This window comes from Tursiops truncatus, chromosome 1 (genome assembly GCF_011762595.2).
Source record: "Tursiops truncatus isolate mTurTru1 chromosome 1, mTurTru1.mat.Y, whole genome shotgun sequence".
NCBI classification, from domain to species: Eukaryota; Metazoa; Chordata; class Mammalia; order Artiodactyla; family Delphinidae; genus Tursiops; species Tursiops truncatus.
Genome location: NC_047034.1, coordinates 174,918,642 through 174,929,915, shown reverse-complemented (window position 1 = coordinate 174,929,915; position 11,274 = coordinate 174,918,642).

The following is an 11,274-nucleotide window of genomic DNA, read 5'->3' as shown; positions in this document are numbered from 1 at the left end:
CAAAATTGGCAATGAAGAATCAAGCTCTGGAGAAGATCCTTCTAGCATGCGGAAGAAAACAGTCAGGAAGAGAATAATGAGAAAGGGAGCAATTGCAGAAATCATGAAGACTTCATCCTAAATATAACATGTGTTCTCAAGGAAAACAGAACAAATGGGGCTGAAGTCATGATCAAGGGTAAAATAAGGGCTTCCCTGGTGGCGCAATGGTTGAGAATCCGCCTGCCAATGCTGGGGACACAGGTTCGAGTCCTGGTCCAGAAAGATCCCACACGCCGTGGAGCAACTAAGCCCGTGCGCCACAACTACTGAGCCCGCGTGCCACAACTACTGAAGCCCGCATGCCTAGAGCCTGTGTTCTGCAACAAGAGAAGCCACCACAATAAGAAGCCCACGTGCAGGAACAAAGAGTAGTCCCCGCTCGCCGCAACTAGAGAAAGCCCGCGCGCAGCAACGAAGACCCAACACGGCCAAAAATAAATAAATAAAATTAATTAATTAATTTTTTAAAAAAGGGTAAAATAAAAGAATGCTTAGCTGAATTAAGAAGCCACCTGAATCTGGAGGTAGGCAGGAACCAACGACGTTCCAAGTGAAAACTCAACGAAAATAAATTGAAACGTTGCTTTTAAAAAATATAAGTATGGGCCAATGGGGGATATGTGAACACTGACTCGATGTTGAATGATATTGAGGGAATATAGTTTATTTCTTAGATGTGATAATAGTATTGTGGTTATGTGTTTGCAAAGAGTCTCTTTCTCTTTTAGAGATAATGCTAAAATAGCTACAGATGAAATGACACGTCTGGATTTTGCTTCTCAATAGTATAGTGGGGGAAGTGGGTAGAGCTATAAATAAACCAAGACTGATTGGTTGTGAAATAATAATTATTGGATCTAGATGATGACCAGAGGAAAGGTTCATTACTATATTGTCTTTCCTATTGTATTTGTTTGAAAACTTTCCATAATAAAAAGTAAAAACAAACAAAACAGCATTTGGGGTGAGAACTTTCTAGGCAGAAGTTATCAGCCATTACGAAGGCCCTGAGGCTGGTTGACCTTGGCCAGCTCAAGGAGGCCAATGTGGTTGGAGCATGGCGGCTGGTGGTGGGAAAGTCAGATGTGATCAGAGACATAGGAGGGGCCTGACCAGGCAGAGCCTTGGTGCCAGTGAAGAAATGTGGGGTGTACTCTAATTGCTGAAGGACCCCTTAGAGAGCTGTGGGCAGGGATGCGGTAGGATCTTATCCATGTCTCTAAGGTCCTTTGATTAACACCACGTGGTCTGCCACACAATGGAATATTAGCCATAAACAGCAATGAAGTACTGATACACACTACGTATTGGATGAACCTTGAGAATACACCAAGTGAAAGATACCAGCCATAAAGGGCCATACACTGTGTGATCCCATTTATATGAAATATATCCAGAAGAGGCAATCCATAGAGACAGATTCATGGTTATCAAGGGAAGGGGGGAGGGGAGAATTGGGACTGACTGCTAATGGGTTACAGGGTTACTTTCTGGGGAATGGAATGTTCTGGAATTAGATAGTGGTGATGGTTGTACCACAGCGTGACTATACTAAGATCTAAAATCCACTAAATTATGCACTTTAAAATAGTGATCTTTATGTTGTATGAATTATATCTAAAGAGAAAAAAAAGACAAGATCCTTTTGGCTGCTCTGGAGAATAAGCAGCTGGGAGGGAACAGGACGCAGGCAGGGAAGTAGGGGACACTGCGGTCATCCTGGGACGGCGCCCACGTGACAATGGGAAGGTCCCTCTGCTTGCACCCCAGCCGGCTGTTTGGGAAGGAGGGAAAGAGTGATCAGGGTGACTCCTGGTTTGGGCCTCAGCATGGGGGTGGGAGGTGGGTTGGGGGATAAGCAGGCTTCTGCTGTACATTCTTAGGTTCTGGGTTCTAGGGTGTCATCAGTGCTGCTCCCCACGTAGTCCCAGCCCTTCTCTTCCAGCCCCCATGGGGTGAGGTGGGCCATGCGGCCAGTTCTGGTCAGTGAGTTGCAGGCTGAAATGAAGTGCATCCCAGACCTTCCAGGGCTCTCTCTGGTCGAGGTTGATGACAACACTTAAGATGGTGGTCGAGGACTTCTCCGGCGGTCCAGTGGTTAAGACTCTGTGCTTCCACTGCAGGGGGCTGCAAGTTCAATCACTGGTCAGGGAACTAAGATCCCACATGCTGGCCAAAAAAAAAAAAAGGATGGTGGCAGCTCCACCAACTGGGTCCTGGCGGGGAGAAGACAGGAGCATGCCCCCCATGCACCCACGATGGATGGTTAGTGAGTGAGAAACACACCCTTGTGCTGGGAACCCACTGAGATGCTGAGGCTCTTATCACAGCACAACCCGACCCACCCCACCCCGTGTGATGCCTCTCAGATGGTCAGCCAGTTTTCTCCCAGCCTGCCCCCCAGCCCAAGGGCAGGGCAGCATTGAGCCCGGGGCTGACAGTGGAAGAGACGTCGTTCAAGCCAACCCTTCAAAGGTTTAGTTTGGACCCTTCCATGCCCAAGCAGCTTGGGGCCAGGTACATAGGAGGGACCCCAAAAGTACTTGTGGAATGCAACCAAGTGGATGGTCCCAGCACAGGAGGTAGGGGTTGAAATCAGGTGGAAAAGATAAGGCACTTTAAGAAAAAGTAAATAACAGTGTTTAACCAAGCACTGAACTGAATATAACCGTACCGAATGTGTACAACGTTGACAGTTGTGGCTGCGACCAGTCCAGGTGGGTGGAGAGCAAGGCAGACTGGACCCATCCAAGAAGGCATCCCAGACGAGGCAGCAGGTTTCATCCCGAGTGTCTCACCCAGACCAGGCGAAGGTAGGGAGGAAGCAGCATGGGGAGGAGATGAGAGGGGGGAGCTCCCGCACGATCCAGCAAAAACTGCCCAATTTCTATGGGGTCGTCCATGGACCTGGCCCCCATGGGGACCCCCAGGAAGATGAATCAGTTATTCTAGTGGCTTCAGCTCTACCTCTCCTTTGGAGTAAGACCTTGGCTCTAGAAGCCTCTGTTATAATGCACAGTTCTTACTGAGAGGGAGAGAGTGTTGACGCTAAGATTAGCCTCCCACCACTCCCTCAACACAGCAGGAAGGCCAGGACCCTGGAGAACTGGGGGTGACGGGCCATCTCCAAGAGGGTCTGCCACCAAAGACCCAACTTACCACTTGGCCCCCAGCCTGGAGCAGAGCTGGATTCCTGAGCAGCAGCCCCTCTGCATTCTTCCCCCGCCCCCCACTCCCACTTCCACCCCCCCAACGCTGTCTGAGGTTAGGTTCATTGGACACTTTTGTTTTTACAGGCCAAGGCCACTTTTACTCTGCATGACCGACTCGGCTTCTGGGAAATGGGTCAGGCCCCTGGCCCAGGGGGCTGAATGCCAGGGAAGGAGGCATGGGCCCATGGGCACTAACTTCAGTGCTTATCGCCACAAATGGCCTGGGGGGCTCTTCCCTCCCTCTGGAACAGAAGAGATCCAATCCCAGCCCTGGGCCTGACCTCAAGTGGAAATTGTTGCCATGAGAAAATGTGGGCCCCATCACTTCCAACTTGCATGATCTTTGGCAAGGTACTTCATCTTTCTGAATTTCAGAGGTTTTTTATCTGTAAAATGGAGATGAAATAAATATGCCCCCCTCAAGAGCATCGTCCACGGAAAGTGTTTGGAACACCGCCTGGTACGTGGTGAGTTTCCATTACATGTTATTGTCGTTGCTGCTGCTGCTACTACTGTTGTTGTTGTTATTATTATTATTTGTGTCTAATTGAAAGCTGGCCTCTCATCTCTGTCAGACCCCATATGGATGGCTTCATAGCAGCTCCTGGCTAGAGCTGACTGTTTGGAAACAGGCAAAGCCAAGTTCAAATCCCAGCTCCACCGTTACCTTGAAGAAGTTGCTTAAATTCTCCATGCCTCTGTTCCCCACCTATGAAATGATAGTGCCTATCTTCCAGAATTACCTGGCCCAAAGGAAGTGGTGAATGCATGCTAAGTTAATAATTAAAGTTAATAAAGTTAATAAAGCTGGCGTGCCAGTCAGGTGCTTTCAGTCACAAGCCACAAAACCTCAACCCAAGCTAGTTCGTAGGGAAAGGGTATTTAGCAGCTCCAGTAACTGAAAAGTCCAGGCATGACAGAGCTAGCTTTGGACACAGCTGGGTCCAGACACTAAACAGTGTCCTTCGACTTCTTAGCATTCTCTCTCTCTCTCTCTCATTCTCTTCTGCACACAGCTTCCTCCACTTGGTAGGGAGAGAGTGAGGCTACAGACAGCTCCAGCTTACATCATCCCAACTAGTGACTTCAGAGGAAAGAGAGGCTATAAAATCCCAGAGAAGAACTCTGATTGGCCCTTCCTGGGTCTCATGGCCACTTGTGTAAGCTGGTAGGGGTCCAGTGATGAAGAGCTCCCCACAACCAAACAGAATGGACAGGAGGGTTGTTCCCCTAAAGGAGGGGGCTTCTGTTACCGTAAGAGGAGGAACTGATGCTGGGCAGATACAAACAATAGGGATATTTTGGATAGTCAGGGATTCCCAGAAGGGGGACAGGGCAGTTTCCAGGGCGAGGATGCAGCCTGTGACCACAGGGGAGGAAAGGGTAGGGGAGAGGAGAGGGAAGGAGATGTAAGGGGGTTGAGGAATAGGAGAGGAGGGGAGAGAAGAGAAGGAAGTGCAGGGGAAAAAGGGAAGGGAGTGGCACCTGGACCACACAGTGCTGAAACTCTGAGCTCAGCATCCCTACATGCCCCCCCAAAAAACCCTGTTTGCATGAGGCTAACCCCAGTCTAGCCCCAATCCCCCTTGTCACATGGTAGTCCCATGCCCCTTGCCACAGTAGTTGGTTTAGATAAACCAGGTCTGAGCTGATCCGTTCATGTCATTCCTCTGGCACAGGCATTGGCTCTGAAGTGGGCCAGTCAGCCCACCTCCGCTGAGGACTTTGGCTGGGATTCTGGACGGACATCTCTCTCCTTCTGTTCTAGGAGGTGTGGCTGGAACTGTGCAGCCATTTTGCCACCATGAGGGGAGCCATTCTCCTGTCAAAACTAACACCCAGAATGGAAAAGAGTGGAGAGATGGGAAAATAATTGGACAACTGGTGATACTCTTGAGCTGCTGAGTCAAATAACCCTGGAGGTTGACTTACCACTGGAGACCCAGAGAAGAGCTGATGCTGCAGTTCAAATCCGAAGGCCTCTGCTGCAGGACTCCTGTTTGTTCAGGGGAGGTCAGTCTTTTGTTCTATTCACGCCTTCAGCTAATTGGATGAGGCCCACCCACATCATGGAGGGCAATCTGCTTTGCTCAAAGTCCACTGATTTAAATGTTAATCTCATCCAAAAACACCCTCACAGAAACATCCATAACAATGTTTGACCATGTATCTGGACACCATGGCCCAGCCAAACTGACACATAAAATAAACCACCAGAGCATCATCCCCAGATGCATCTTTTTGAACACCCTCATGTACAGACGAAGAAACAGAGGTCCAGAAAGGCCCCGTGGTCTGTCCAAGGTCACAGAGCAATGTAGCAGCAGGGCCTGGCTGCTCCCATCCTGACTCCCAGGCCAGTGCTCTCTGGACAATCCCCTCGCTCCTGCCATGGCTCCTGGGAATGCAGGGACCAGATGAGAGCAGGAGCCCCAAGCAGGTGAGCCACACTGCCAACCTAACACACCTGAGTAATAGGCCCCCGGAAAAAATGCTGCTGGCATGGGATTTGCATGTCAGGATTTACATGCTGTTCCCTGAAGTTCAAAATATATAGAAATTCCTTAGAACTGCCTTTTCCCATCCAGCCTCCTAGCTTTAGCTGCATCGTGTGGAAGGACCCCAGAGAGCACTGCTTCTGCTGGTTCATCACCTTTCCCCTTCACGTGTCTCCCAACCCCCAACCTGGGGCCACACGTGCCATGGGTCAAGAAGTCCAGGTTTCCCGCCAGGTGGTCAATGCACCACTGCCCACGTGGGACTCACTTCAGGTGGTACCGAATGGACCTTTTTTATTTTAATAGTCATGCATTCATTTTTATGTGGCTTTGAATTTGTGACTAGTGATGCTGGTTTCCCATTTATGGTGGTGATATAAAGTTTCCCTTTAAATTTTTTTTAAGTAAGTCAATGGAAATAAATATAGTAAGTAAATAATAGAACAGGCGGTAGGTCGATATAGCCAAAACAGATGAAATGACTGAGATTTTAGAAACACTGGACTCATTGAAATGTCTCCTGCCGCCATGTCAGTCCACCTCTACTTGGCCTGTCTTCAGTGGAGGTGAAGGCCAAGGGGACACAGTCCTGTGTGTTGGGAAGACATGTCCATTCCCCCACTTGCATCTGTCTTTGAGACACTTGGCCCCAGCGCCATGGCATGTCCAGACACCTTGCCCCAGAACCCAGGGAAACATTCCCAGCAACAATTCTTGGGACCCAGCATTTACCCAAGGAGCATCTCACCAGGACTCACTTCCTCTCATGCCTCTCAGAAGGGGAGTTCCACCTAGACCACCCACCAACATGGAAATGAGCCATTTCTCCATACATGAAAGCCTGCAAGTTAATTAATATCGCAGCTATTTAACTCAGCTGTAATACCCTCACCGTTAATAAGCTAGCTAAGAGCTCCTCTTGAAATTAATAACTTGCAAATGACCCAAGAGCCCTGGTTTCCTACCTTCTTTTTTTAAACAAAAACACACAGAGAATTTCAACAGAAAATCAGCTTTCACTTATGAGCCAGTATCATTAGTCATAACCGGAGAATTGCAAGGAGTAAAAGCCTTTTCCACTTAATTAGAATCTTGAACATCACGCGAAAAGGGGAGAGACCACATCTAGCACAGGGGATAAGGAGGCAAGAAGTACAAATCAAAAGGAAGAAAATCCCTCCCGTGTAACTGCAGGTCCGCACAGCTGGGTAAGGAGCAGCAGCCGGCCTCTGCGTCTACTGCAGTGAGAGGATCCGGTGCTTGCTGTCACTTCCGGGGCTGAGGCTGGCAGAGGAGAAATCTGCAAAGACACCAGCGTGTCCCATCCATGTCCTCAAGACACGAGCACTAAAGTCGAATCTTAAAAACTACGGCGGTGGGGGGGGGGGAGGGGCTTCCCTGGTGGCGCAGTGGTTGAGAGTCCGCCTGCCGATGCAGGGGACACGGGTTCGTGCCCCGGTCCGGGAAGATCCCACATGCCGCGGAGCGGCTGGGCCCGTGAGCCATGGCCGCTGAGCCTGCGCGTCCGGAGCCTGTGCTCCGCAACGGGAGAGGCCACAGCAGTGAGAGGCCGGCGTACCGCAAAAAAAACAAAAACAAAAAAGATTAGAGGCTTGGGGAGGGAGGCTTGGAGGCAGGAGGGGAGGAAGAGGAGAAAGCTGTCCTGTCCTTCCCCCCAGACTGAGGTCCAGCCTGTGGCTCATCCCTCCTGGGCACCCTGTCCTGCATCCTGTGTGCTGGACGCTTGGCAAATGAAATCTCATTTTTAACTTCATTATAACCTGCAAGCTTCACGAAATAGCCCCAATTTTTGTACAGGTGAGGAGGTGAGGCTCAGAGAGGTGGAGGGACCTGCCGCAGGGTCACCCAGCTCGTGAGTGGCGGGGCTGCGAAGCGAAGTCAAGTCCCTTTGGCGGCATGCTGGGCGGAGTCACCACGGCCATCAACCCTTCCGTTTGCACAGCTGGCTCTGCTGGTTTGGTTCCCCGCTCTGCTCGCTCTAAAACCTCCCAGCATCCTGGTAAAATAGGCATCATCATCACACTTCACAGATTAGCTCAGATTAGCCGAGGGCAAATCCTGGCCAGGGCCGAGGCTGGGACTTGAACCCAGGCCTTGGACTCAAAGTTCAGCTCTTGCCTCACACCAGGGCACAAACGTCAGGAACGATGCTGATCAAACCAAAACACACTGAGTTCAAATGAACCCCTGGAGGGCAGCGTCTGGGCCTTGGGCTGCCTAGAGGTCCGGGCCCCACCTCCACCCCTGGAGCTTGGAGAAAACAAGTCAGAAACATCATTGACATAATCAGCTCAGTCCAACTGGATTAGTGCTACCTACAATAAGAGTTGCTCTTTTTAGAGCGTTTCTATGTACTGGACCGAATGCTAAAGCTTTCACCTGGGTTAACCCATGGTAATGAACTAGACACCATTCTCCTCCTTTTAGAGGTGGGGAAACTGAGGTATGGGGAGGTCAGGCAACAAAGTCACACAGCCAACCAGTCAGTGGCTTAGCCTCCAGAGGCCTGCTCGTAACCACTAGGGGACACCGTCCTCTAATATTAATAACAGTAATGCCAACAATAGCTATATGCTCATTTAGCACAGTTTTAAGCCCTCAGTCTTCATAAGGACCCCCAGGGGAGGTGCTATTACCATCCCTCACTGTATAGGTGAGGAAACAAGGGCACAGAGAGGTAGAGTGGCTTCCCCAAGGTCACACAGCTGGGAGGAGGCTGAGCTGGGATTTGAATCCAGAAAAAGAAGCTCTGGGGTCTGTGCTTTTAGCTCCTTCCCCTCCGTGGCAGGGACAAGGGAACCCCGGAGTCGTCCTGCGGCTTCTCCCAGGCTGCCCATCAGAAGCATTCTGCCTCATCACCCCCTCCCTCCCCTCCTGAGTTCTAGCTCCCCTGCCCCCACCCTGCCAGATGGGTGCCCGCAGGCTCCTGCAGGCTGAGCCCTCCTCCCTGCTCCAACACCAGCTGCCCTCAATGGCCCCTCTCCCCAGCTGAGCCCTCTCTAGGGCTTAGACTAGACGCAGCATGTCCCAGCTCTAAAGATCTGGCAAGCCATCTCATCCACTCCTACGCCCATTCTACAGGTGGGGAGACCAAGGCCCCAGAGGGGATGACCTGACCTGCCCAAGGTCACAGGCTCCTCCCACTGCCCGCTGGTCTCCAGCAGCCTGTTCCACAGCCTCCTGGTGCCCACCCCAAGCTGGCACCCTCATCTCTTCCCTGCATCCTCATCCCAGGCACTGGCATGGAGTAAGACGACCAGATGAAGCTCCAGGGAGAGCTCCCAGCTCCAAGATGCTCCATCACGTGGCAGGGCCGAGTCCCCGCATGGGCCGCCTACCACCTGTGGACACAGGACAGTCACCACCAGGAAGCTTAGACGTGGCCTGGCTCGGCAGCCACTGTCCCTTCCGATTGCACGTGAGACGCGCCCCGCTGGCCCTCAGGCTAACACAGGAGGCAAACGATGCCACAAACGGGAATCAGTTCATTGTCCCTTTTGAGGAACCAGATTTCTTAGGCAGTGGTGCCCAAATGTCAGCTTATGAATCAACAACATCAGAATCGCGTCTCAAAAATACAGCTTCTCACGGGACTTCCCTGGTGGTCTGGTGGTTAAGACTCCACGTTCCCAACGCAGGGGGCCCGGGTTCAATCCCTGGTCAGGGAACTAGAGCCCGCATGCCACAGCTAAGAGCCCGCATGCCGCAACAAAGATCCTGCATGCCACAACAAAGATCCTGCATGTCCCAGCTAAGTCCCTGCGCAGTCAAATAAATAAATAAATATTTTTTAAATACAGCTTCTCAGGCCCCACTCTCAAGACAGTATGACCTGGCAGGTCAAGGAGAGGGCCCAGGAATCTGGATTTGAAAAGCCTCTTGTTCCCACTCAGCTCACTCTGGAGAGTGGGCTTGGGAACCACTGGTCAGAGCACTTCATGCACAGAGGGTCAAACTTGGGGGCGTCTTAAGGACCCACTAGCCCAGCCCACCCATCGTACAGATGGGAAAACTGAGGCTTATGGTGCTTGTCCTGAGTCACAGAGTGACTCAGTGATGGTGATCTGACTCAGACCCTGGTGTCCTGGCTCCCAGACCAGGATGCCTGCTCTTCTAGGCCATCTGTGGGAACCGCGGGAAAGTCCTTCTAGCTCAGGGCTGGAAGACATGAAAGAGCGAGACTTTCACAGAGAACTGTTGGATGGAAATGAAGAGCATTGAACTGGAGACAGACAGTGCCTGTTTCTGCCCATCTGTCCCCCTTCCATGTGGTCCTGATGGAGCTTGGTCACAGTGCTCTGTGCAGCACATTCACACACACACACACACACACACACACACACACGTGAAGGGTGTGTGACTGGACCAGGCTGCCCAGTATTCTCAACCCCCTGATCGTCTCTTGGATCTGTGAGCAACAAACTATGTTTTCAATGGCAGTTGCCTCATGATCTCCTGGTCTCACCTAAATAATGATACAACTCTACTTTAAAACACTCTCTGGGGCTTCCCTGGTGGCGCAGTGGTTGAGAGTCCGCCTGCCGATGCAGGGGACACGGGTTCGTGCCCCAGTCCGGGAAGATCCCACATGCCGTGGAGCGGCTGGGCCCGTGAGCCATGGCCACTGAGCCTGCGCATCCGGAGCCTGTGCTCCGCAACGGGAGAGGCCACAGCAGTGAGAGGCCCGCGTACCGCAAAAAAAAAAAAAAAAAAAAAAACACTCTCTGAACCTCAGCTTCCCCATTTGTAACCTGGGGTTGCATCCGCCCACTCTGCCTCACAGGGTCTCGGCAGGAATCAGATGTGATGATGCTGTAAAGAGCCTGGAAACTGGAAAAGGACGCTGCAGAGGAGAGGAGGCGTGTCCAAACCCAAAGGCAGCCGTTTGAGGACCCTGCCATCAGCCTGCCGCCTCATGATACCTTTGAACAGGTAGGGCCAGAATGATGAACGTTCTCTCCAGATTGGTAAACTGAGGCACAGCAAGGTAAGTGACTCACCCAAGGACAGGCAGCTGGTCATTCAAAGATCCAGGACTGGAAATGGAGAAAAGGGATGAAGTGTAATCCAGGCCAGCTGGGGTGAACCATGGAGAGGGTCTTGAAGGAGGTGGAGCAGCTGGTAGAGAGACACACAGTGCCAATGTGCACACGTGTATGCACACACATGTGTTCACACCGCCCTTTCTGCCAGCCCAGGTAGAATTAACAATGCATGCGGAGTTGAGGACTGGCTAGACAATCACCTTCCACTCCCGCTCCTAATGTCTCCCTCCTTGTCCTTGAACACAATTGGGAATCTCTTTTATTTTTTTTTATTTTTGGGGAACCTCTTTTAGATTCACAATTCAGCCCCTTCTCCAGCTGGCACTGTTTCTGTGCCTCCCCACGTGACTCCCTGCTCCCCACGTGACTCCCCGCTCCCCACATGACTCCCCCTCCCCACGATTTTCTGTCACAGCCCTCTTGGCCCAGCGAAGCCTGACAGATCCTTCCTGCAAA